The sequence below is a fragment of the Octopus bimaculoides genome, chromosome 1, assembly GCF_046866305.1.
Source record: "Octopus bimaculoides isolate indiv1 chromosome 1, ASM4686630v1, whole genome shotgun sequence".
NCBI classification, from domain to species: Eukaryota; Metazoa; Mollusca; class Cephalopoda; order Octopoda; family Octopodidae; genus Octopus; species Octopus bimaculoides.
This window is the reverse complement of record NC_142928.1, coordinates 202832753-202858498: the sequence shown is the minus strand read 5'-3', so window position 1 is coordinate 202858498 and position 25746 is coordinate 202832753. Positions and strand designations below refer to the sequence as shown.

At 40.2% G+C, this 25746-nt stretch overlaps 1 protein-coding gene across 2 annotated transcripts in view; it reads left to right on the top strand.

Annotated features, from left to right (window-relative positions):
* Positions 1 to 25746, top strand: part of LOC149137958 (protein mono-ADP-ribosyltransferase PARP14-like) — a 405174-nt gene that overhangs the window by 75972 nt on the left and 303456 nt on the right. The gene's annotated exons all lie outside the window — the stretch shown is intronic.

Genomic DNA, 25746 nt, shown 5'->3' with positions numbered 1-25746 from the left:
TAAGCACCAGTTGAGCACTGGGATCGATGTAATTGACTTTGCCACTTTCCTGAAATTGCTGGCCTTGTGCCAAAATTTGAAACCAGAATTCCAGTGATGTTTATGGTGAATAAAATAAGTACCAGTTGAGCACTGGGATCGATGTAATTAACTTTGCCACTCTCCTGAAATTGCTGGCCTTGTGCCACAATTTGATACCAGAATTCCAATGATGTTTATGGTCTATAAAATAAGTACCAGTTGAGGACTGGGATCGATGTAATTGACTTTGCCACTCTTCTGAAATTGCTGGCCTTGTGCCACAATTTGAAACCAGAATTCCAATTATGTTTATGGTCAATAAAATAAGTACCAGTTGAGCACTGGGGTTGAAGTAATTGACTTTGCAACTCTCCTGAAATTGCTGGACTTGTGCCAAACTTTGAAACCAGAATTCCAGTGGTGTTTATGGTCAATAAAATAAGCACCAGTGGAGCACTGGAGTCGATGTAATTGACTTTGCCACTCTCCTGAAATTGCTGGCCTTGTGCCAAAATTTGAAACCAGTATTCCAGTGATGTTAATGGTCAATAAAATAAGTACCAGTTGAGCACTGGGGTCGAAGTAATTGACTTTTCCACTCTCCTGAAATTGCTGGCCTTGTGCCACAATTTAAAACCAAAATTCCAGTGATGTTAATGGTCAGTAAAATAAGTACCAGTTGAGCACTGGGGTTGAAGTAATTGACTTTGCCACTCTTCTGAAATTGCTGGCCTTGTGCCAAAATTTGAAACCAGAATTCCAGTGGTGTTTATGGTCAATAAAATATGTTCCAGTGGAGCACTGGAGTCGATGTAATTGACTTTGCTACTCTCCTGAAATTGCTGGCATTGTGCCAAAGTTTGAAACCAGAATTCCAGTGGTGTTTATGGTCAATAAAATATGTACCAGTGGAGCACTGGAGTCGATGTAATTGACTTTGCCACTCTTCTGAAATTGCTGGCATTGTGCCACAATTTAAAACCAGAATTCCAGTGGTGTTTATGGTCAATAAAATAAGTACCAGTTCAGCACTGGAGTCGATGTAATTGACTTTGCCACTCTCCTGAAATTGCTGGCCTTGTGCCAAACTTTGAAAACAGAATTCCAGTGGTGTTTATGGTCAATAAAATAAGTACCAGTTGAGCAATGGGTCGATGTAATTGACTTTGCCACTCTTCTGAAATTGCTGGCCTTGTGCCACAATTTGAAACCAGAATTCCAATGATGTTTATGGTCAATAAAATAAGTACCAGTTGAGCATTGGGGTCGAAGTAATTGACTTTGCCACTTTCCTGAAATTGCTGGCCTTGTGCCAAAGTTTGAAACCAGAATTCCAGTGGTGTTTATGCTCAATAAAATAAGTACCAGTGGAGCACTGGAGTCGATGTAATTGACTTTGCCACTCTCCTGAAATTGCTGGCCTTGCGCCACAATTTAAAACCAAAATTCCAGTGATGTTAATGGTCAATAAAATAAGTACCAGTTGAGCACTGGGGTCGAAGTAATTGACTTTGCCACTCTCCTGAAATTGCTGGCCTTGTGCCAAAGTTTGAAACCAGAATTCCAGTGGTGTTTATGGTCAATAAAATATGTACCAGTGGAGCACTGGAGTCGATGTAATTGACTTTGCTACTCTCCTGAAATTGCTGGCATTGTGCCAAAGTTTGAAACCAGAATTCCAGTGATGTTTATGGTCAATAAAATATGTACCAGTGGAGCACTGGAGTCGATGTAATTGACTTTGCGACTCTTCTGAAATTGCTGGCATTGTGCCACAATTTAAAACCAGAATTCCAGTGGTGTTTATGGTCATTAAAATAAGTACCAGTGGAGCACTGGAGTCGATGTAATTGACTTTGCCACTCTCCTGAAATTGCTGGCCTTGTGCCAAACTTTGAAACCAGAATTCCAGTGGTGTTTATGGTCAATAAAATAAGTACCAGTTCAGCACTGTAGTCGATGTAATTGACTTTGCCACTCTCCTGAAATTGCTGGCCTTGTGCCAAACTTTGAAAACAGAATTCCAGTGGTGTTTATGGTCAATAAAATAAGTACCAGTTGAGCATTGGGGTCGAAGTAATTGACTTTGCCACTTTCCTGAAATTGCTGGCCTTGTGCCAAAGTTTGAAACCAGAATTCCAGTGGTGTTTATGCTCAATAAAATAAGTACCAGTGGAGCACTGGAGTCGATGTAATTGACTTTGCCACTCTCCTGAAATTGCTGGCCTTGCGCCACAATTTAAAACCAAAATTCCAGTGATGTTAATGGTCAATAAAATAAGTACCAGTTGAGCACTGGGGTCGAAGTAATTGACTTTTCCACTCTCCTGAAATTGCTGGCCTTGTGCCACAATTTAAAACCAAAATTCCAGTGATGTTAATGGTCAGTAAAATAAGTACCAGTTGAGCACTGGGGTCGAAGTAATTGACTTTGCCACTCTCCTGAAATTGCTGGCCTTGTGCCAAAGTTTGAAACCAGAATTCCAGTGGTGTTTATGGTCAATAAAATAAGTACCAGTTGAGCACTGGGATCGATGTAATTGACTTTGCCACTCTTCTGAAATTGCTGGCCTTGTGCCAAAATTTGAAACCAGAATTCCAGTGGTGTTTATGGTCAATAAAATATGTTCCAGTGGAGCACTGGAGTCGATGTAATTGACTTTGCTACTCTCCTGAAATTGCTGGCATTGTGCCAAAGTTTGAAACCAGAATTCCAGTGGTGTTTATGGTCAATAAAATATGTACCAGTGGAGCACTGGAGTCGATGTAATTGACTTTGCCACTCTTCTGAAATTGCTGGCATTGTGCCACAATTTAAAACCAGAATTCCAGTGGTGTTTATGGTCAATAAAATAAGTACCAGTGGAGCACTGGAGTCGATGTAATTGACTTTGCCACTCTCCTGAAATTGCTGGCCTTGTGCCAAACTTTGAAACCAGAATTCCAGTGGTGTTTATGGTCAATAAAATAAGTACCAGTTCAGCACTGGAGTCGATGTAATTGACTTTGCCACTCTCCTGAAATTGCTGGCCTTGTGCCAAACTTTGAAAACAGAATTCCAGTGGTGTTTATGGTCAATAAAATAAGTACCAGTTGAGCAATGGGTCGATGTAATTGACTTTGCCACTCTTCTGAAATTGCTGGCCTTGTGCCAAACTTTGAAACCAGAATTCCAGTGATGTTTATGGTCAATAAAATAAGTACCAGTTGAGCACTGGGATCGATGTAATTGACTTTCCCACTCTTCTGAAATTGCTGGCCTTGTGCCAAAATTTGAAACCAGAGTTCCAGTGATGTTTATGGTCAATAAAATAAGTACCAGTTGATAACTGGGGTCGATGTAATTGACTTTGTCTCTCTTCTGAAATTGCTGGCCTTGTGCCAAACTTTGAAACCAGAATTCCAGTGGTGTTTATGGTCAATAAAAAAAGTACCAGTGGAACACTAGTGTCGATGTAATTGACTTTGCCACTCTCCTGAAATTGCTGGCCTTGTGCCAAATTTTGAAACCAGAATTCCAGTGATGTTTATGGTCAATAAAATAAGTACCAGTTGAGCACTGGGGTCGAAGTAATTGACTTCGCCACTCTCCTGAAATTGCTGGCCTTGTGCCACAATTTGAAACCAGAATTCCAGTGATGTTTATGGTCAATAAAATAAGTACCAGTTGTGCACTGGGGTCGATGTAATTGACTTTGCCACTCTTCTGAAATTGCTGGCCTTGTGCCAAAATTTGAAACCAGAATTCCAGTGATGTTTATGGTCAATAAAATAAGTACCAGTTGAGCACTGGGTTCGATGTAATTGACTTTGCCACTCTCCTGAAATTGCTGGCCTTGTGCCAAAATTTGAAACCAGAATTCCAGTGATGTTAATGGTCAATAAAATAAGTCCCAGTTGAGCACTGGGTTCGATGAAATTGACTTTGCCACTCTCCTGAAGTTGCTGGCCTTGTGCCACAATTTGAAACCAGAATTCCAATGATGTTTATAGTCAATAAAATAAGTACCAGTTGAGCACTGGGATCGATGTAATTGACTTTGCCACTCTTCTGAAATTGCTGGCCTTGTGCCACAATTTGATACCAGAATTCCAATGATGTTTATGGTCTATAAAATAAGTACCATTTGAGGACTGGGATCGATGTAATTGACTTTGCCACTCTTCTGAAATTGCTGGCCTTGTGCCACAATTTGAAACCAGAATTCCAATTATGTTTATGGTCAATAAAATAAGTACCAGTTGAGCACTGGGGTTGAAGTAATTGACTTTGCAACTCTCCTGAAATTGCTGGACTTGTGCCAAACTTTGAAACCAGAATTCCAGTGGGGTTTATGGTCAATAAAATAAGCACCAGTGGAGCACTGGAGTCGATGTAATTGACTTTGCCACTCTCCTGAAATTGCTGGCCTTGTGCCAAAATTTGAAACCAGTATTCCAGTGATGTTAATGGTCAATAAAATAAGTACCAGTTGAGCACTGGGGTCGAAGTAATTGACTTTTCCACTCTCCTGAAATTGCTGGCCTTGTGCCACAATTTAAAACCAAAATTCCAGTGATGTTAATGGTCAGTAAAATAAGTACCAGTTGAGCACTGGGGTCGAAGTAATTGACTTTGCCACTCTTCTGAAATTGCTGGCCTTGTGCCAAAATTTGAAACCAGAATTCCAGTGGTGTTTATGGTCAATAAAATATGTTCCAGTGGAGCACTGGAGTCGATGTAATTGACTTTGCTACTCTCCTGAAATTGCTGGCATTGTGCCAAAGTTTGAAACCAGAATTCCAGTGGTGTTTATGGTCAATAAAATATGTACCAGTGGAGCACTGGAGTCGATGTAATTGACTTTGCCACTCTTCTGAAATTGCTGGCATTGTGCCACAATTTAAAACCAGAATTCCAGTGGTGTTTATGGTCAATAAAATAAGTACCAGTGGAGCACTGGAGTCGATGTAATTGACTTTGCCACTCTCCTGAAATTGCTGGCCTTGTGCCAAACTTTGAAACCAGAATTCCAGTGGTGTTTATGGTCAATAAAATAAGTACCAGTTCAGCACTGGAGTCGATGTAATTGACTTTGCCACTCTTCTGAAATTGCTGGCCTTGTGCCACAATTTGAAACCAGAATTCCAATGATGTTTATGGTCAATAAAATAAGTACCAGTTGAGCATTGGAGTCGAAGTAATTGACTTTGCCACTTTCCTGAAATTGCTGGCCTTGTGCCAAAGTTTGAAACCAGAATTCCAGTGGTGTTTATGCTCAATAAAATAAGTACCAGTGGAGCACTGGAGTCGATGTAATTGACTTTGCCACTCTCCTGAAATTGCTGGCCTTGTGCCAAATTTTGAAACCAGAATTCCAGTGATGTTTATGGTCAATAAAATAAGTACCAGTTCAGCACTGGGATCGATGTAATTGACTTTGCCACTCTCCTGAAATTGCTGGACTTGTGCCACAATTTAAAACCAAAATTCCAGTGATGTTAATGGTGAATAAAATAAGTACCAGTTGAGCACTGGGGTCGAAGTAATTGACTTTGCCACTCTCCTGAAATTGCTGGCCTTGTGCCAAACTTTGAAACCAGAATTCCAGTGGTGTTTATGGTCAATAAAATAAGTACCAGTTGAGCACTGGGATCGATGTAATTGACTTTGCCACTCTTCTGAAATTGCTGGCCTTGTGCCAAAATTTGAAACCAGAATTCCAGTGGTGTTTATGGTCAATAAAATAAGTACCAGTGGAGCACTGGAGTCGATGTAATTGACTTTGCCACTCTCCTGAAATTGCTGGCCTTGCGCCACAATTTAAAACCAAAATTCCAGTGATGTTAATGGTCAATAAAATAAGTACCAGTTGAGCACTGGGGTCGAAGTAATTGACTTTGCCACTCTCCTGAAATTGCTGGCCTTGTGCCAAACTTTGAAACCAGAATTCCAGTGGTGTTTATGGTCAATAAAATATGTACCAGTGGAGCACTGGAGTCGATGTAATTGACTTTGCTACTCTCCTGAAATTGCTGGCATTGTGCCAAAGTTTGAAACCAGAATTCCAGTGATGTTTATGGTCAATAAAATATGTACCAGTGGAGCACTGGAGTCGATGTAATTGACTTTGCGACTCTTCTGAAATTGCTGGCATTGTGCCACAATTTAAAACCAGAATTCCAGTGGTGTTTATGGTCATTAAAATAAGTACCAGTGGAGCACTGGAGTCGATGTAATTGACTTTGCCACTCTCCTGAAATTGCTGGCCTTGTGCCAAACTTTGAAACCAGAATTCCAGTGGTGTTTATGGTCAATAAAATAAGTACCAGTTCAGCACTGTAGTCGATGTAATTGACTTTGCCACTCTCCTGAAATTGCTGGCCTTGTGCCAAACTTTGAAAACAGAATTCCAGTGGTGTTTATGGTCAATAAAATAAGTACCAGTTGAGCAATGGGTCGATGTAATTGACTTTGCCACTCTTCTGAAATTGCTGGCCTTGTGCCACAATTTGAAACCAGAATTCCAATGATGTTTATGGTCAATAAAATAAGTACCAGTTGAGCACTGGGGTCGAAGTAATTGACTTTGCCACTCTCCTGAAATTGCTGGCCTTGTGCCAAAGTTTGAAACCAGAATTCCAGTGGTGTTTATGGTCAATAAAATAAGTACCAGTGGAGCACTGGAGTCGATGTAATTGACTTTGCCACTCTTCTGAAATTGCTGGCCTTGTGCCAAATTTTGAAACCAGAATTCCAGTGATGTTTATGGTCAATAAAATAAGCACCAGTTGAGCACTGGGATCGATGTAATTGACTTTGCCACTTTCCTGAAATTGCTGGCCTTGTGCCAAAATTTGAAACCAGAATTCCAGTGATGTTTATGGTGAATAAAATAAGTACCAGTTGAGCACTGGGATCGATGTAATTAACTTTGCCACTCTCCTGAAATTGCTGGCCTTGTGCCACAATTTGATACCAGAATTCCAATGATGTTTATGGTCTATAAAATAAGTACCAGTTGAGGACTGGGATCGATGTAATTGACTTTGCCACTCTTCTGAAATTGCTGGCCTTGTGCCACAATTTGAAACCAGAATTCCAATTATGTTTATGGTCAATAAAATAAGTACCAGTTGAGCACTGGGGTTGAAGTAATTGACTTTGCAACTCTCCTGAAATTGCTGGACTTGTGCCAAACTTTGAAACCAGAATTCCAGTGGTGTTTATGGTCAATAAAATAAGCACCAGTGGAGCACTGGAGTCGATGTAATTGACTTTGCCACTCTCCTGAAATTGCTGGCCTTGTGCCAAAATTTGAAACCAGTATTCCAGTGATGTTAATGGTCAATAAAATAAGTACCAGTTGAGCACTGGGGTCGAAGTAATTGACTTTTCCACTCTCCTGAAATTGCTGGCCTTGTGCCACAATTTAAAACCAAAATTCCAGTGATGTTAATGGTCAGTAAAATAAGTACCAGTTGAGCACTGGGGTTGAAGTAATTGACTTTGCCACTCTTCTGAAATTGCTGGCCTTGTGCCAAAATTTGAAACCAGAATTCCAGTGGTGTTTATGGTCAATAAAATATGTTCCAGTGGAGCACTGGAGTCGATGTAATTGACTTTGCTACTCTCCTGAAATTGCTGGCATTGTGCCAAAGTTTGAAACCAGAATTCCAGTGGTGTTTATGGTCAATAAAATATGTACCAGTGGAGCACTGGAGTCGATGTAATTGACTTTGCCACTCTTCTGAAATTGCTGGCATTGTGCCACAATTTAAAACCAGAATTCCAGTGGTGTTTATGGTCAATAAAATAAGTACCAGTTCAGCACTGGAGTCGATGTAATTGACTTTGCCACTCTCCTGAAATTGCTGGCCTTGTGCCAAACTTTGAAAACAGAATTCCAGTGGTGTTTATGGTCAATAAAATAAGTACCAGTTGAGCAATGGGTCGATGTAATTGACTTTGCCACTCTTCTGAAATTGCTGGCCTTGTGCCACAATTTGAAACCAGAATTCCAATGATGTTTATGGTCAATAAAATAAGTACCAGTTGAGCATTGGGGTCGAAGTAATTGACTTTGCCACTTTCCTGAAATTGCTGGCCTTGTGCCAAAGTTTGAAACCAGAATTCCAGTGGTGTTTATGCTCAATAAAATAAGTACCAGTGGAGCACTGGAGTCGATGTAATTGACTTTGCCACTCTCCTGAAATTGCTGGCCTTGCGCCACAATTTAAAACCAAAATTCCAGTGATGTTAATGGTCAATAAAATAAGTACCAGTTGAGCACTGGGGTCGAAGTAATTGACTTTGCCACTCTCCTGAAATTGCTGGCCTTGTGCCAAAGTTTGAAACCAGAATTCCAGTGGTGTTTATGGTCAATAAAATATGTACCAGTGGAGCACTGGAGTCGATGTAATTGACTTTGCTACTCTCCTGAAATTGCTGGCATTGTGCCAAAGTTTGAAACCAGAATTCCAGTGATGTTTATGGTCAATAAAATATGTACCAGTGGAGCACTGGAGTCGATGTAATTGACTTTGCGACTCTTCTGAAATTGCTGGCATTGTGCCACAATTTAAAACCAGAATTCCAGTGGTGTTTATGGTCATTAAAATAAGTACCAGTGGAGCACTGGAGTCGATGTAATTGACTTTGCCACTCTCCTGAAATTGCTGGCCTTGTGCCAAACTTTGAAACCAGAATTCCAGTGGTGTTTATGGTCAATAAAATAAGTACCAGTTCAGCACTGTAGTCGATGTAATTGACTTTGCCACTCTCCTGAAATTGCTGGCCTTGTGCCAAACTTTGAAAACAGAATTCCAGTGGTGTTTATGGTCAATAAAATAAGTACCAGTTGAGCATTGGGGTCGAAGTAATTGACTTTGCCACTTTCCTGAAATTGCTGGCCTTGTGCCAAAGTTTGAAACCAGAATTCCAGTGGTGTTTATGCTCAATAAAATAAGTACCAGTGGAGCACTGGAGTCGATGTAATTGACTTTGCCACTCTCCTGAAATTGCTGGCCTTGCGCCACAATTTAAAACCAAAATTCCAGTGATGTTAATGGTCAATAAAATAAGTACCAGTTGAGCACTGGGGTCGAAGTAATTGACTTTGCCACTCTCCTGAAATTGCTGGCCTTGTGCCAAAGTTTGAAACCAGAATTCCAGTGGTGTTTATGGTCAATAAAATAATTACCAGTGGAGCACTGGAGTCGATGTAATTGACTTTGCCACTCTTCTGAAATTGCTGGCCTTGTGCCAAATTTTGAAACCAGAATTCCAGTGATGTTTATGGTCAATAAAATAAGCACCAGTTGAGCACTGGGATCGATGTAATTGACTTTGCCACTTTCCTGAAATTGCTGGCCTTGTGCCAAAATTTGAAACCAGAATTCCAGTGATGTTTATGGTGAATAAAATAAGTACCAGTTGAGCACTGGGATCGATGTAATTAACTTTGCCACTCTCCTGAAATTGCTGGCCTTGTGCCAAATTTTGAAACCAGAATTCCAGTGATGTTTATGGTCAATAAAATAAGTACCAGTTGAGCACTGGGGTCGATGTAATTGACTTTGCCACTCTCCTGAAATTGCTGGCCTTGTGCCAAATTTTGAAATCAGAATTCCAGTGATGTTTATCGTGAAAAAAATAAGTACCAGTTGAGCACTGGGGTTGAAGTAATTGACTTTGCAACTCTCCTGAAATTGCTAGACTTGTGCCAAACTTTGAAACCAGAATTCCAGTGGTGTTTATGGTCAATAAAATAAGTACCAGTGGAGCACTCGAGTCGATGTAATTGACTTTGCCACTCTCCTGAAATTACTGGCCTTGTGCCAAAGTTTGAAACCAGAATTCCAGTGGTATTTATGGTCAATAAAATAAGTACCAGTTGAGCACTGGGATCGATGTAATTGACTTTGCCACTCTTCTGAAATTGCTGGACTTGTGCCAAAATTTCAAACCAGAATTCCAGTGGTGTTTATGGTCAATAAAATAAGTACCAGTGGAGCACTGGAGTCGATGTAATTGATTTTGCCACTCTCCTGAAATTGCTGGCCTTGTGCCAAATTTTGAAACCAGAATTCCAGTGGTGTTTATGGTCAATAAAATAAGTACCAGTGGAGCACTGGAGTCGATGTAATTGACTTTGCCACTCTCCTGAAATTGCTGGCCTTGTGCCAAATTTTGAAACCAGAATTCCAGTGGTGTTTATGGTCAATAAAATATGTACCAGTGGAGCACTGGAGTCGATCTAATTGACTTTGCTACTCTCCTGAAATTGCTGGCATTGTGCCAAATTTTGAAACCAGAATTCCAGTGGTGTTTATGGTCAATAAAATATGTACCAGTGGAGCACTGGAGTCGATGAAATTGACTTTGCCACTCTCCTGAAATTGCTGGCATTGTGCCACAATTTTAAACCAAAATTCCAGTGATGTTTATGGTCAATAAAATAAGTACCAGTTGAGCACTGGCGTCGAAGTAATTGACTTTGCCACTCTCCTGAAATTGCTGGCCTTGTGCCAAAATTGAAACCAGAATTCCAGTGATGTTTATGGTCAATAAAATAAGTACCAGTTGAGCAGTGGGGTCGATGTAATTGACTTTGCCACTCTTCTGAAATTGCTGGCCTTGTGCCAAACTTTGAAACCAGAATTCCAGTGGTGTTTATGGTCAATAAAGTAAGTACCAGTGGAGCACTGGAGTTGATGTAATTGACTTTGCCACTCTCCTGAAATTGCTGGCCTTGTGCCAAATTTTGAAACCAGAATTCCAGTGATATTTATGATCAATAAAATAAGTACCAGTTGAGCACTGGGATCGATGTAATTGACTTTGCCACTCTCCTGAAATTGCTGGCCTTGTGCCAAAATTTGAAACCGGAATTTCAGTGATGTTTATGGTCAATAAAATAAGTACCAGTTGAGCACTGGGATCGATGTAATTGACTTTGCCACTTTCCTGAAATTGCTGGCCTTGTGCCAAAATTTGAAACCAGAATTCCAGTGATGTTAATGGTCAATAAAATAAGTACCAGTTGAGCACTGGGGTCGATGTAATTGACTTTGCCACTCTCCTGAAATTGCTGGCCTTGTGCCACAATTTGAAACCAGAAATCCAATGATGTTTATGGTCAATAAAATAAGTACCAGTTGAGCACTGGGTCGATGAACCAAAATTCCAATGATGTTTATGGTCAATAAAAGAAGTACCAGTTGGGCACTGGGATCGATGTAATTGACTTTGCCACTCTCCTGAAATTGCTGGCATTGTGCCACAATTTTAAACCAAAATTCCAGTGATGTTTATGGTCAATAAAATAAGTACCAGTTGAGCACTGGCGTCGAAGTAATTGACTTTGCCACTCTCCTGAAATTGCTGGCCTTGTGCCAAATTTTGAAACCAGAATTCCAGTGATGTTTATGGTCAATAAAATAAGCACCAGTTGAGCACTGGGATCGATGTAATTGACTTTGCCACTTTCCTGAAATTGCTGGCCTTGTGCCAAAATTTGAAACCAGAATTCCAGTGATGTTTATGGTCAATAAAATAAGTACCAGTTCAGCACTTGGATCGATGTAATTGACTTTGCCACTCTTCTGAAATTGCTGGCCTTGTGCCAAATTTTGAAACCAGAATTCCAGTGATGTTTATGGTCAATAGAATAAGTACCAGTTGAGCACTGGGGTCGATGTAATTGACTTTGCCACTCTCCTGAAATTGCTGGCCTTGTGCCAAAATTTGAAACCAGAATTCCAATGATGTTTATCGTGAATAAAATAAGTACCAGTTGAGCACTGGGGTTGAAGTAATTGACTTTGCAACTCTCCTGAAATTGCTGGACTTGTGCCAAACTTTGAAACCAGAATTCCAGTGGTGTTTATGGTCAATAAAATAAGTACCAGTGGAGCACTGGAGTCGATGTAATTGACTTTGCCACTCTCCTGAAATTGCTGGCCTTGTGCCAAATTTTGAAACCAGAATTCCAGTGATGTTTATGGTCAATAAAATAAGTACCAGTTGAGCACTGGGATCGATGTAATTGACTTTGCCACTCTCCTGAAATTGCTGACATTGTACCACAATTTAAAACCAAAATTCCAGTGATGTTTATGGTCAATAAAATAAGTACCAGTTGAGCACTGGCGTCGAAGTAATTGACTTTGCCACTCTCCTGAAATTGCTGGCCTTGTGCCAAAGTTTGAAACCAGAATTCCAGTGGTGTTTATGGTCAATAAAATAAGTACCAGTTGAACACTGGGATCGATGTAATTGACTTTACCACTCTTCAGAAATTGCTGGCCTTGTGCCAAAATTGAAACCAGAATTCCAGTGATGTTTATGGTCAATAAAATAAGTACCAGTTGAGCACTGTGGTCGATGTAATTGACTTTGCCACTCTTCTGAAATTGCTGGCCTTGTGCCAAACTTTGAAACCAGAATTCCAGTGGTGTTTATGGTCAATAAAGTAAGTACCAGTGGAGAACTGGAGACGATGTAATTGACTTTGCCACTCTCCTGAAATTGCTGGCCTTGTGCCAAATTTTGAAACCAGAATTCCAGTGATGTTAATGGTCAATAAAATAAGTACCAGTTGAGCACTGGAGTCGATGTAATTGACTTTGCCACTCTCCTGAAATTGCTGGCCTTGTGCCAAATTTTGAAACCAGAATTCCAGTGGTGTTTATGGTCAATAAAATAAGTACCAGTGGAGCACTGGAGTCGATGTAATTGACTTTGCCACTCTCCTGAAATTGCTGGCCTTGTGCCAAATTTTGAAACCAGAATTCCAGTGATGTTAATGGTCAATAAAATAAGCACCAGTTGAGCACTGGGATCGATGTAATTGACTTTGCCACTTTCCTGAAATTGCTGGCCTTGTGCCAAAATTTGAAACCAGAATTCCAGTGATGTTTATGGTCAATAAAATAAGTACCAGTTCAGCACTTGGATCGATGTAATTGACTTTGCCACTCTTCTGAAATTGCTGGCCTTGTGCCAAATTTTGAAACCAGAATTCCAGTGATGTTTATGGTCAATAGAATAAGTACCAGTTGAGCACTGGGGTCGATGTAATTGACTTTGCCACTCTCCTGAAATTGCTGGCCTTGTGCCAAAATTTGAAACCAGAATTCCAATGATGTTTATCGTGAATAAAATAAGTACCAGTTGAGCACTGGGGTTGAAGTAATTGACTTTGCAACTCTCCTGAAATTGCTGGACTTGTGCCAAACTTTGAAACCAGAATTCCAGTGGTGTTTATGGTCAATAAAATAAGTACCAGTGGAGCACTGGAGTCGATGTAATTGACTTTGCCACTCTCCTGAAATTGCTGGCCTTGTGCCAAATTTTGAAACCAGAATTCAAGTGATGTTTATGGTCAATAAAATAAGTACCAGTTGAGCACTGGGATCGATGTAATTGACTTTGCCACTCTCCTGAAATTGCTGACATTGTACCACAATTTAAAACCAAAATTCCAGTGATGTTTATGGTCAATAAAATAAGTACCAGTTGAGCACTGGCGTCGAAGTAATTGACTTTGCCACTCTCCTGAAATTGCTGGCCTTGTGCCAAAGTTTGAAACCAGAATTCCAGTGGTGTTTATGGTCAATAAAATAAGTACCAGTTGAACACTGGGATCGATGTAATTGACTTTACCACTCTTCTGAAATTGCTGGCCTTGTGCCAAAATTGAAACCAGAATTCCAGTGATGTTTATGGTCAATAAAATAAGTACCAGTTGAGCACTGTGGTCGATGTAATTGACTTTGCCACTCTTCTGAAATTGCTGGCCTTGTGCCAAACTTTGAAACCAGAATTCCAGTGGTGTTTATGGTCAATAAAGTAAGTACCAGTGGAGAACTGGAGACGATGTAATTGACTTTGCCACTCTCCTGAAATTGCTGGCCTTGTGCCAAATTTTGAAACCAGAATTCCAGTGATGTTAATGGTCAATAAAATAAGTACCAGTTGAGCACTGGAGTCGATGTAATTGACTTTGCCACTCTCCTGAAATTGCTGGCCTTGTGCCAAATTTTGAAACCAGAATTCCAGTGGTGTTTATGGTCAATAAAATAAGTACCAGTGGAGCACTGGAGTCGATGTAATTGACTTTGCCACTCTCCTGAAATTGCTGGCCTTGTGCCAAAATTTGAAACCAGAATTCCAGTGATGTTAATGGTCAATAAAATAAGTACCAGTTGAGCACTGGGGTCGTAGTAATTGACTTTGCCACTCTCCTGAAATTGCTGGCCTTGTGCCACAATTTAAAACCAAAATTCTAGTGATGTTAATGGTCAATAAAATAAGTACCAGTTGAGCACTGGCATCGATGTAATTGACTTTGCCACTCTTCTGAAATTGCTGGCCTTGTGCCAAATTTTGAAACCACAATTCCAGTGATGTTTATGGTCAATAAAATAAGTACCAGTTAAGCACTGGAGTCGATGTAATTGACTTTGCCACTCTCCTGAAATTGCTGGCCTTGTGCCAAAATTTGAAACCAGAAGTCCAGTGATGATTATCTTGAATAAAATAAGTACCAGTTGAGCACTGGGGTTGAAATAATTGAGTTTGCAACTCTCCTGAAATTGCTGGATTTGTGCCAAACTTTGAAACCAGAATTCCAGTGGTGTTTATGGTCAATAAAATAAGTACCAGTTGAGCACTGGAGTCGATGTAATTGACTTTGCCACTCTCCTAAAATTGCTGGCCTTGTGCCAAAATTTGAAACCAGAATTTCAATGATGTTTATGGTCAATAAAATAAGCACCAGTTGAGCACTGGGATCGATGTAATTGACTTTGCCACTTTCCTGAAATTGCTGGCCTTGTGCCAAAATTTGAAACCAGAATTCCAGTGATGTTTATGGTGAATAAAATAAGTACCAGTTGAGCACTGGGATCGATGTAATTGACTTTGCCACTCTTCTGAAATTGCTGGCCTTGTGCCAACTTTTGAAACCAGAATTCCAGTGGTGTTTACGGTCAATAAAATAAGTACCAGTTGAGCAATGGGTCGATGTAATTGACTTTGCCACTCTCCTGAAATTGCTGGCCTTGTGCCAAAATTTGAAACCAGAATTCCAGTGATGTTTATCGTGAATAAAATAAGTACCAGTTGAGCACTGGGGTTGAAGTAATTGACTTTGCAACTCTCCTGAAATTGCTGGACTTGTGCCAAACTTTGAAACCAGAATTCCAGTGGTGTTTATGGTCAATAAAATAAGTACCAGTGGAGCACTGGAGTCGATGTAATTGACTTTGCCACTCTCCTGAAATTGCTGGCCTTGTGCCAAATTTTGAAACCAGAATTCCAGTGATGTTTATGGTCAATGAAATAAGTACCAGTTGAGCACTGGGATCGATGTAATTGACTTTGCCACTCTCCTGAAATTGCTGACATTGTACCACAATTTAAAACCAAAATTCCAGTGATGTTTATGGTCAATAAAATAAGTACCAGTTGAGCACTGGCGTCGAAGTAATTGACTTTGCCACTCTCCTGAAATTGCTGGCCTTGTGCCAAAGTTTGAAACCAGAATTCCAGTGGTGTTTATGGTCAATAAAATAAGTACCAGTTGAACACTGGGATCGATGTAATTGACTTTACCACTCTTCTGAAATTGCTGGCCTTGTGCCAAAATTGAAACCAGAATTCCAGTGATGTTTATGGTCAATAAAATAAGTACCAGTTGAGCACTGTGGTCGATGTAATTGACTTTGCCACTCTTCTGAAATTGCTGGCCTTGTGCCAAACTTTGAAACCAGAATTCCAGTGGTGTTTATGGTCAATAAAGTAAGTACCAGTGGAGAACTGGAGACGATGTAATTGACTTTGCCACTCTCCTGAAATTGCTGGCCTTGTGCCAAATTTTGAAACCAGAATTCCAGTGATGTTAATGGTCAATAAAATAAGTACCAGTTGAGCACTGGAGTCGATGTAATTGACTTTGCCACTCTCCTGAAATTGCTGGCCTTGTGCCAAATTTTGAAACCAGAATTCCAGTGGTGTTTATGGTCAATAAAATAAGTACCAGTGGAGCACTGGAGTCGATGTAATTGACTTTGCCACTCTCCTGAAATTGCTGGCCTTGTGCCAAAATTTGAAACCAGAATTCCAGTGATGTTAATGGTCAATAAAATAAGTACCAGTTGAGCACTGGGGTCGTAGTAATTGACTTTGCCACTCTCCTGAAATTGCTGGCCTTGTGCCACAATTTAAAACCAAAATTCTAGTGATGTTAATGGTCAATAAAATAAGTACCAGTTGAGCACTGGCATCGATGTAATTGACTTTGCCACTCTTCTGAAATTGCTGGCCTTGTGCCAAATTTTGAAACCACAATTCCAGTGATGTTTATGGTCAATAAAATAAGTACCAGTTAAGCACTGGAGTCGATGTAATTGACTTTGCCACTCTCCTGAAATTGCTGGCCTTGTGCCAAAATTTGAAACCAGAAGTCCAGTGATGATTATCTTGAATAAAATAAGTACCAGTTGAGCACTGGGGTTGAAATAGTTGAGTTTGCAACTCTCCTGAAATTGCTGGATTTGTGCCAAACTTTGAAACCAGAATTCCAGTGGTGTTTATGGTCAATAAAATAAGTACCAGTTGAGCACTGGAGTCGATGTAATTGACTTTGCCACTCTCCTAAAATTGCTGGCCTTGTGCCAAAATTTGAAACCAGAATTTCAATGATGTTTATGGTCAATAAAATAAGCACCAGTTGAGCACTGGGATCGATGTAATTGACTTTGCCACTTTCCTGAAATTGCTGGCCTTGTGCCAAAATTTGAAACCAGAATTCCAGTGATGTTTATGGTGAATAAAATAAGTACCAGTTGAGCACTGGGATCGATGTAATTGACTTTGCCACTCTTCTGAAATTGCTGGCCTTGTGCCAACTTTTGAAACCAGAATTCCAGTGGTGTTTACGGTCAATAAAATAAGTACCAGTTGAGCAATGGGTCGATGTAATTGACTTTGCCACTCTTCTGAAATTGCTGGCCTTGTGCCACAATTTGAAACCAAAATTCCAATGATGTTTATGGTCAATAAAATAAGTACCAGTCGAGCACTGGGGTTGAAGTAATTGACTTTGCAACTCTCCTGAAATTGCTGGACTTGTGCCAAACTTTGAAACCAGAATTCCAGTGGTGTTTATGGTCAATAAAATAAGTACCAGTGGAGCACTGGAGTCGATGTAATTGACTTTGCCACTCTCCTGAAATTGCTGGCCTTGTGCCAAATTTTGAAACCAGAATTCCAGTGATGTTTATGGTCAATAAAATAAGTACCAGTTGAGCACTGGGATCGATGTAATTGACTTTGCCACTCTCCTGAAATTGCTGACATTGTACCACAATTTAAAACCAAAATTCCAGTGATGTTTATGGTCAATAAAATAAGTACCAGTTGAGCACTGGCGTCGAAGTAATTGACTTTGCCACTCTCCTGAAATTGCTGGCCTTGTGCCAAAGTTTGAAACCAGAATTCCAGTGGTGTTTATGGTCAATAAAATAAGTACCAGTTGAACACTGGGATCGATGTAATTGACTTTACCACTCTTCTGAAATTGCTGGCCTTGTGCCAAAATTGAAACCAGAATTCCAGTGATGTTTATGGTCAATAAAATAAGTACCAGTTGAGCACTGTGGTCGATGTAATTGACTTTGCCACTCTTCTGAAATTGCTGGCCTTGTGCCAAACTTTGAAACCAGAATTCCAGTGGTGTTTATGGTCAATAAAGTAAGTACCAGTGGAGAACTGGAGACGATGTAATTGACTTTGCCACTCTCCTGAAATTGCTGGCCTTGTGCCAAATTTTGAAACCAGAATTCCAGTGATGTTAATGGTCAATAAAATAAGTACCAGTTGAGCACTGGAGTCGATGTAATTGACTTTGCCACTCTCCTGAAATTGCTGGCCTTGTGCCAAATTTTGAAACCAGAATTCCAGTGGTGTTTATGGTCAATAAAATAAGTACCAGTGGAGCACTGGAGTCGATGTAATTGACTTTGCCACTCTCCTGAAATTGCTGGCCTTGTGCCAAAATTTGAAACCAGAATTCCAGTGATGTTAATGGTCAATAAAATAAGTACCAGTTGAGCACTGGGGTCGTAGTAATTGACTTTGCCACTCTCCTGAAATTGCTGGCCTTGTGCCACAATTTAAAACCAAAATTCTAGTGATGTTAATGGTCAATAAAATAAGTACCAGTTGAGCACTGGCATCGATGTAATTGACTTTGCCACTCTTCTGAAATTGCTGGCCTTGTGCCAAATTTTGAAACCACAATTCCAGTGATGTTTATGGTCAATAAAATAAGTACCAGTTAAGCACTGGAGTCGATGTAATTGACTTTGCCACTCTCCTGAAATTGCTGGCCTTGTGCCAAAATTTGAAACCAGAAGTCCAGTGATGATTATCTTGAATAAAATAAGTACCAGTTGAGCACTGGGGTTGAAATAGTTGAGTTTGCAACTCTCCTGAAATTGCTGGATTTGTGCCAAACTTTGAAACCAGAATTCCAGTGGTGTTTATGGTCAATAAAATAAGTACCAGTTGAGCACTGGAGTCGATGTAATTGACTTTGCCACTCTCCTAAAATTGCTGGCCTTGTGCCAAAATTTGAAACCAGAATTTCAATGATGTTTATGGTCAATAAAATAAGCACCAGTTGAGCACTGGGATCGATGTAATTGACTTTGCCACTTTCCTGAAATTGCTGGCCTTGTGCCAAAATTTGAAACCAGAATTCCAGTGATGTTTATGGTGAATAAAATAAGTACCAGTTGAGCACTGGGATCGATGTAATTGACTTTGCCACTCTTCTGAAATTGCTGGCCTTGTGCCAACTTTTGAAACCAGAATTCCAGTGGTGTTTACGGTCAATAAAATAAGTACCAGTTGAGCAATGGGTCGATGTAATTGACTTTGCCACTCTTCTGAAATTGCTGGCCTTGTGCCACAATTTGAAACCAAAATTCCAATGATGTTTATGGTCAATAAAATAAGTACCAGTCGAGCACTGGGGTCGAAGTAATTGACTTTGCCACTCTCCTGAAATTGCTGGCCTTGTGCCAAACTTTGAAACCAGAATTCCAGTGATGTTTATCGTGAATAAAATAAGTACCAGTTGAGCACTGGGGTTGAAGTAATTGACTTTGCCACTCTCCTGAAATTGCTGGCATTGTGCCATAATTTAAAACCAAAATTCCAGTGATGTTTATGGTCAATAAAATAAGTACCAGTTGAGCACTGGAGTCGATGTAATTGACTTTGCCACTCTCCTGAAATTGCTGGCCTTGTGCCAAAATTTGAAACCGGAATTTCAGTGATGTTTATGGTCAATAAAATAAGTACCAGTTGAGCACTGGGATCGATGTAATTGACTTTGCCACTTTCCTGAAATTGCTGGCCTTGTGCCAAAATTTGAAACCAGAATTCCAGTGATGTTAATGGTCAATAAAATAAGTACCAGTTGAGCACTGGGGTCGATGTAATTGACTTTGCCACTCTCCTGAAATTGCTGGCCTTGTGCCACAATTTGAAACCAGAATTCCAATGATGTTTATGGTCAATAAAATAAGTACCAGTTGAGCACTGGGTCGATGTAATTGACTTTGCCACTCTCCTGAAATTGCTGGCCTTGTGCCAAATTTTGAAACCAGAATTCCAGTGGTGTTTATGGTCAATAAAATAAGTACCAGTTGAGCACTGGGATCGATGTAATTGACTTTGCCACTCTCCTGAAATTGCTGGCCTTGTGCCAAATTTTGAAACCAGAATTCCAGTGATGTTTATGGTCAATAAAATAAGCACCAGTTGATCACTGGGATCGATGTAATTGACTTTGCCACTTTCCTGAAATTGCTGGCCTTGTGCCAAAATTTGAAACCAGAATTCCAGTGATGTTTATGGTCAATAAAATAAGTACCAGTTCAGCACTGGGATCGATGTAATTGACTTTGCCACTCTTCTGAAATTGCTGGCCTTGTGCCAAATTTTGAAACCAGAATTCCAGTGATGTTTATGGTCAATAAAATAAGTACCAGTTGAGCACTGGGGTCGATGTAATTGACTTTGCCACTCTCCTGAAATTGCTGGCCTTGTGCCAAAATTTGAAACCAGAATTCCAGTGATGTTTATGGTCAATGAAATAAGTACCAGTTGAGCACTGGAGTCGATGTAATTGACTTTGCCACCCTCCTGAAATTGCTGGCCTTGTGCCAAATTTTGAAACCAGCTTCCAGTGGTGTTTATGGTCAATAAAATAAGTACCAGTGGAGCACTGGAGTCGATGTAATTGACTTTGCCACCCTCCTGAAATTGCTGGCCTTGTGCCAAAATTTGAAACCAGAATTCCAGTGGTGTTTATGGTCAATAAAATAAGTACCAGTGGAGCACTGGAGTCGATGTAATTGACTTTGCCACTCTCCTGAAATTGCTGGCCTTGTGCCAAAATTTGAAACCAGAATTCCAGCGATGTTAATGGTCAATAAAATAAGTACCAGTTGAGCACTGGGGTCGAAGTAATTGACTTTGCCACTCTCCTGAAATTGCTGGCCTTGTGCCACAATTTAAAACCAAAATTCTAGTGATGTTAATGGTCAATAAAATAAGTACCAGTTGAGCACTGGCATCGATGTAATTGACTTTGCCACTCTTCTGAAATTGCTGGCCTTGTGCTAAATTTTGAAACAACAATTCCAGTGATGTTTATGGTCAATAAAATAAGTACCAGTTAAGCACTGGAGTCGATGTAATTGACTTTGCCACTCTCCTGAAATTGCTGGCCTTGTGCCAAATTTTGAAACCAGAATTCCAGTGGTGTTTATGGTCAATAAAATAAGTACCAGTGGAGCACTGGAGTCGATGTAATTGACTTTGCCACCCTCCTGAAATTGCTGGCCTTGTGCCAAAATTTGAAACCAGAATTCCAGTGGTGTTTATGGTCAATAAAATAAGTACCAGTGGAGCACTGGAGTCGATGTAATTGACTTTGCCACTCTCCTGAAATTGCTGGCCTTGTGCCAAAATTTGAAACCAGAATTCCAGTGATGTTAATGGTCAATAAAATAAGTACCAGTTGAGCACTGGGGTCGAAGTAATTGACTTTGCCACTCTCCTGAAATTGCTGGCCTTGTGCCACAATTTAAAACCAAAATTCTAGTGATGTTAATGGTCAATAAAATAAGTACCAGTTGAGCACTGGCATCGATGTAATTGACTTTGCCACTCTTCTGAAATTGCTGGCCTTGTGCCAAATTTTGAAACCACAATTCCAGTGATGTTTATGGTCAATGAAATAAGTACCAGTTGAGCACTGGAGTCGATGTAATTGACTTTGCCACCCTCCTGAAATTGCTGGCCTTGTGCCAAATTTTGAAACCAGCTTCCAGTGGTGTTTATGGTCAATAAAATAAGTACCAGTGGAGCACTGGAGTCGATGTAATTGACTTTGCCACCCTCCTGAAATTGCTGGCCTTGTGCCAAAATTTGAAACCAGAATTCCAGTGGTGTTTATGGTCAATAAAATAAGTACCAGTGGAGCACTGGAGTCGATGTAATTGACTTTGCCACTCTCCTGAAATTGCTGGCCTTGTGCCAAAATTTGAAACCAGAATTCCAGCGATGTTAATGGTCAATAAAATAAGTACCAGTTGAGCACTGGGGTCGAAGTAATTGACTTTGCCACTCTCCTGAAATTGCTGGCCTTGTGCCACAATTTAAAACCAAAATTCTAGTGATGTTAATGGTCAATAAAATAAGTACCAGTTGAGCACTGGCATCGATGTAATTGACTTTGCCACTCTTCTGAAATTGCTGGCCTTGTGCTAAATTTTGAAACAACAATTCCAGTGATGTTTATGGTCAATAAAATAAGTACCAGTTAAGCACTGGAGTCGATGTAATTGACTTTGCCACTCTCCTGAAATTGCTGGCCTTGTGCCAAATTTTGAAACCAGAATTCCAGTGGTGTTTATGGTCAATAAAATAAGTACCAGTGGAGCACTGGAGTCGATGTAATTGACTTTGCCACCCTCCTGAAATTGCTGGCCTTGTGCCAAAATTTGAAACCAGAATTCCAGTGGTGTTTATGGTCAATAAAATAAGTACCAGTGGAGCACTGGAGTCGATGTAATTGACTTTGCCACTCTCCTGAAATTGCTGGCCTTGTGCCAAAATTTGAAACCAGAATTCCAGTGATGTTAATGGTCAATAAAATAAGTACCAGTTGAGCACTGGGGTCGAAGTAATTGACTTTGCCACTCTCCTGAAATTGCTGGCCTTGTGCCACAATTTAAAACCAAAATTCTAGTGATGTTAATGGTCAATAAAATAAGTACCAGTTGAGCACTGGCATCGATGTAATTGACTTTGCCACTCTTCTGAAATTGCTGGCCTTGTGCCAAATTTTGAAACCACAATTCCAGTGATGTTTATGGTCAATAAAATAAGTACCAGTTAAGCACTGGGGTCGATGTAATTGACTTTGCCACTCTCCTGAAATTGCTGGATTTGTGCCAAAATTTGAAACCAGAATTCCAGTGATGTTAATGGTCAATAAAATAAGTACCAGTTGAGCACTGGGGTCGAAGTAATTGACTTTGCCACTCTCCTGAAATTGCTGGCCTTGTGCCACAATTTAAAACCAAAATTCTAGTGATGTTAATGGTCAATAAAATAAGTACCAGTTGAGCACTGGCATCGATGTAATTGACTTTGCCACTCTTCTGAAATTGCTGGCCTTGTGCCAAATTTTGAAACCACAATTCCAGTGATGTTTATGGTCAATAAAATAAGTACCAGTTAAGCACTGGGGTCGATGTAATTGACTTTGCCACTCTCCTGAAATTGCTGGATTTGTGCCAAACTTTGAAACCAGAATTCCAGTGGTGTTTATGGTCAATAAAATAAGTACCAGTTGAGCACTGGAGTCGATGTAATTGACTTTGCCACTCTCCTGAAATTGCTGGCCTTGTGCCAAAATTTGAAACCAGAATTTCAATGATGTTTATGGTCAATAAAATAAGCACCAGTTGAGCACTGGGATCGATGTAATTGACTTTGCCACTTTCCTGAAATTGCTGGCCTTGTGCCAAAATTTGAAACCAGAATTCCAGTGATGTTTATGGTGAATAAAATAAGTACCAGTTGAGCACTGGGATCGATGTAATTGACTTTGCCACTCTTCTGAAATTGCTGGCCTTGTGCCAAATTTTGAAACCAGAATTCTAGTGGTGTTTACGGTCAATAAAATAAGTACCAGTTGAGCAATGGGTCGATGTAATTGACTTTGCCACTCTTCTGAAATTGCTGGCCTTGTGGCACAATTTGAAACCAAAATTCCAATGATGTTTATGGTCAATAAAAAAGTACCAGTTGAGCACTGGGGTCGAAGTAATTGACTTTGCCACTCTCCTGAAATTGCTGGCCTTGTGCCAAAGTTTGAAACCAGAATTCCAGTGGTGTTTATGGTCAATAAAATAAGTACCAGTGGAGGACTGGAGTCGATGTAATTGACTTTGCAACTCTCCTGAAATTGCTGGCCTTGTGCCAAACTTTGAAACCAGAATTCCAGTGGTGTTTATGGTCAATAAAATAAGTACCAGTTCAGCACTGGAGTCGATGTAATTGACTTTGCCACTCTCCTGAAATTGCTGGCCTTGTGCCAAACTTTGAAACCAGAATTCCAGTGGTGTTTATGGTCAATAAAATAAGTACCAGTTGAGCAATGGGTCGATGTAATTGACTTTGCCACTCTTCTGAAATTGCTGGCCTGATGCCACAATTTGAAACCAGAATTCCAATGATGTTTATGGTCAATAAAATAAGTACCAGTTGAGCACTGGAGTCGATGTAATTGACTTTGCCACTCTCCTGAAATTGCTGGCCTTGTGCCAAAATTTGAAACCAGAATTCCAATGATGTTTATGGTCAATAAAATAAGTACCAGTTGAGCACTGGGATCGATGTAATTGACTTTGCCACGCTTCTGAAATTGCTGGCCTTGTGCCACAATTTGAAACCAGAATTCCAATGATGTTTATGGTCAATAAAATAAGTACCAGTTGAGTACTGGGGTCGAAGTAATTGACTTTGCCACTCTCCTGAAATTGCTGGCCTTGTGCCAAAGTTTGAAACCAAAATTCCAGTGATGTTTATGGTCAATAAATTAAGTACCAGTTGAGCACTGGGATCGATGTAATTGACTTTGCCACTCTTCTGAAATTGCTGGCCTAGTGCCAAAATTTGAAACCAGAATTCCAGTGATGTTTATGGTCAATAAAATAAGTACCAGTTGAGCACTGGGATCGATGTAATTGACTTTGCCACTCTTCTGAAATTGCTGGCCTTGTCCCAAACTTTGAAACCAGAATTCCAGTGGTGTTTATGGTCAATAAAATAAGTACCAGTGGAGCACTCTAGTCGATGTAATTGACTTTGCCACTCTCCTGAAATTGCTGGCCTTGTGCCAAAATTTGAAACGAGACTTCCAGTGGTGTTTATGGTCAATAAAATAAGTACCAGTTCAGCACTGGAGTCGATGTAATTGACTTTGCCACTCTCCTGAAATTGCTGGCCTTGTGCCAAACTTTGAAACCAGAATTCCAGTGGTGTTTATGGTCAATAAAATAAGTACCAGTTGATCACTGGGATCGATGTAATTGACTTTGCCACTCTTCTGAAATTGCTGGCCTTGTGCCACAATTTGAAACCAGAATTCCAATGATGTTTATGGTCAATAAAATAAGTACCAGTTGAGCACTGGGGTCGAAGTAATTGACTTTGCCACTCTCCTGAAATTGCTGGCCTTGTGCCAAAGTTTGAAACCAAAATGCAGTGATGTTTATGGTGAATAAAATAAGTACCAGTTCAGCACTGGGATCGATGTAATTGACTTTGCCACTCTTCTGAAATTGCTGGCCGTGTGCCAAAATTTGAAACCAGAATTCCAGTGATGTTTATGGTCAATAAAATAAGTACCAGTTGAGCACTGGGATCGATGTAATTGACTTTGCCACTCTCCTGAAATTGCTGGCCTTGTGCCAAACTTTGAAAACAGAATTCCAGTGGTGTTTATGGTCAATAAAATAAGTACCAGTGGAGCACTGGAGTCGATGTAATTGACTTTGCAACTCTCCTGAAATTGCTGGCCTTGTGCCAAACTTTGAAACCAGAATTCCAGTGGTGTTTATGGTCAATAAAATAAGTACCAGTTCAGCACTGGAGTCGATGTAATTGACTTTGCCACTCTCCTGAAATTGCTGGCGTTGTGCCAAACTTTGAAACCAGAATTCCAGTGGTGTTTATGGTCAATAAAACAAGTACCAGTTGAGCACTGGAGTCGATGTAATTGACTTTGCCACTCTTCTGAAATTGCTGGCCTTGTGCCAAATTTTGAAACCAGAATTCCAGTGATGTTTATCGTGAATAAAATAAGTACCAGTTGAGCACTGGGGTTGAAATAATTGAGTTTGCAACTCTCCTGAAATTGCTGGATTTGTGCCAAACTTTGAAACCAGAATTCCAGTGGTGTTTATGGTCAATAAAATAAGTACCAGTTGAGCACTGGGATCGATGTAATTGACTTTGCCACTCTCCTGAAATTGCTGGCCTTGTGCCAAAATTTGAAACCAGAATTTCAATGATGCTTATGGTCAATAAAATAAGCACCAGTTGAGCACTGGGATCGATGTAATTGACTTTGCCACTCTTCTGAAATT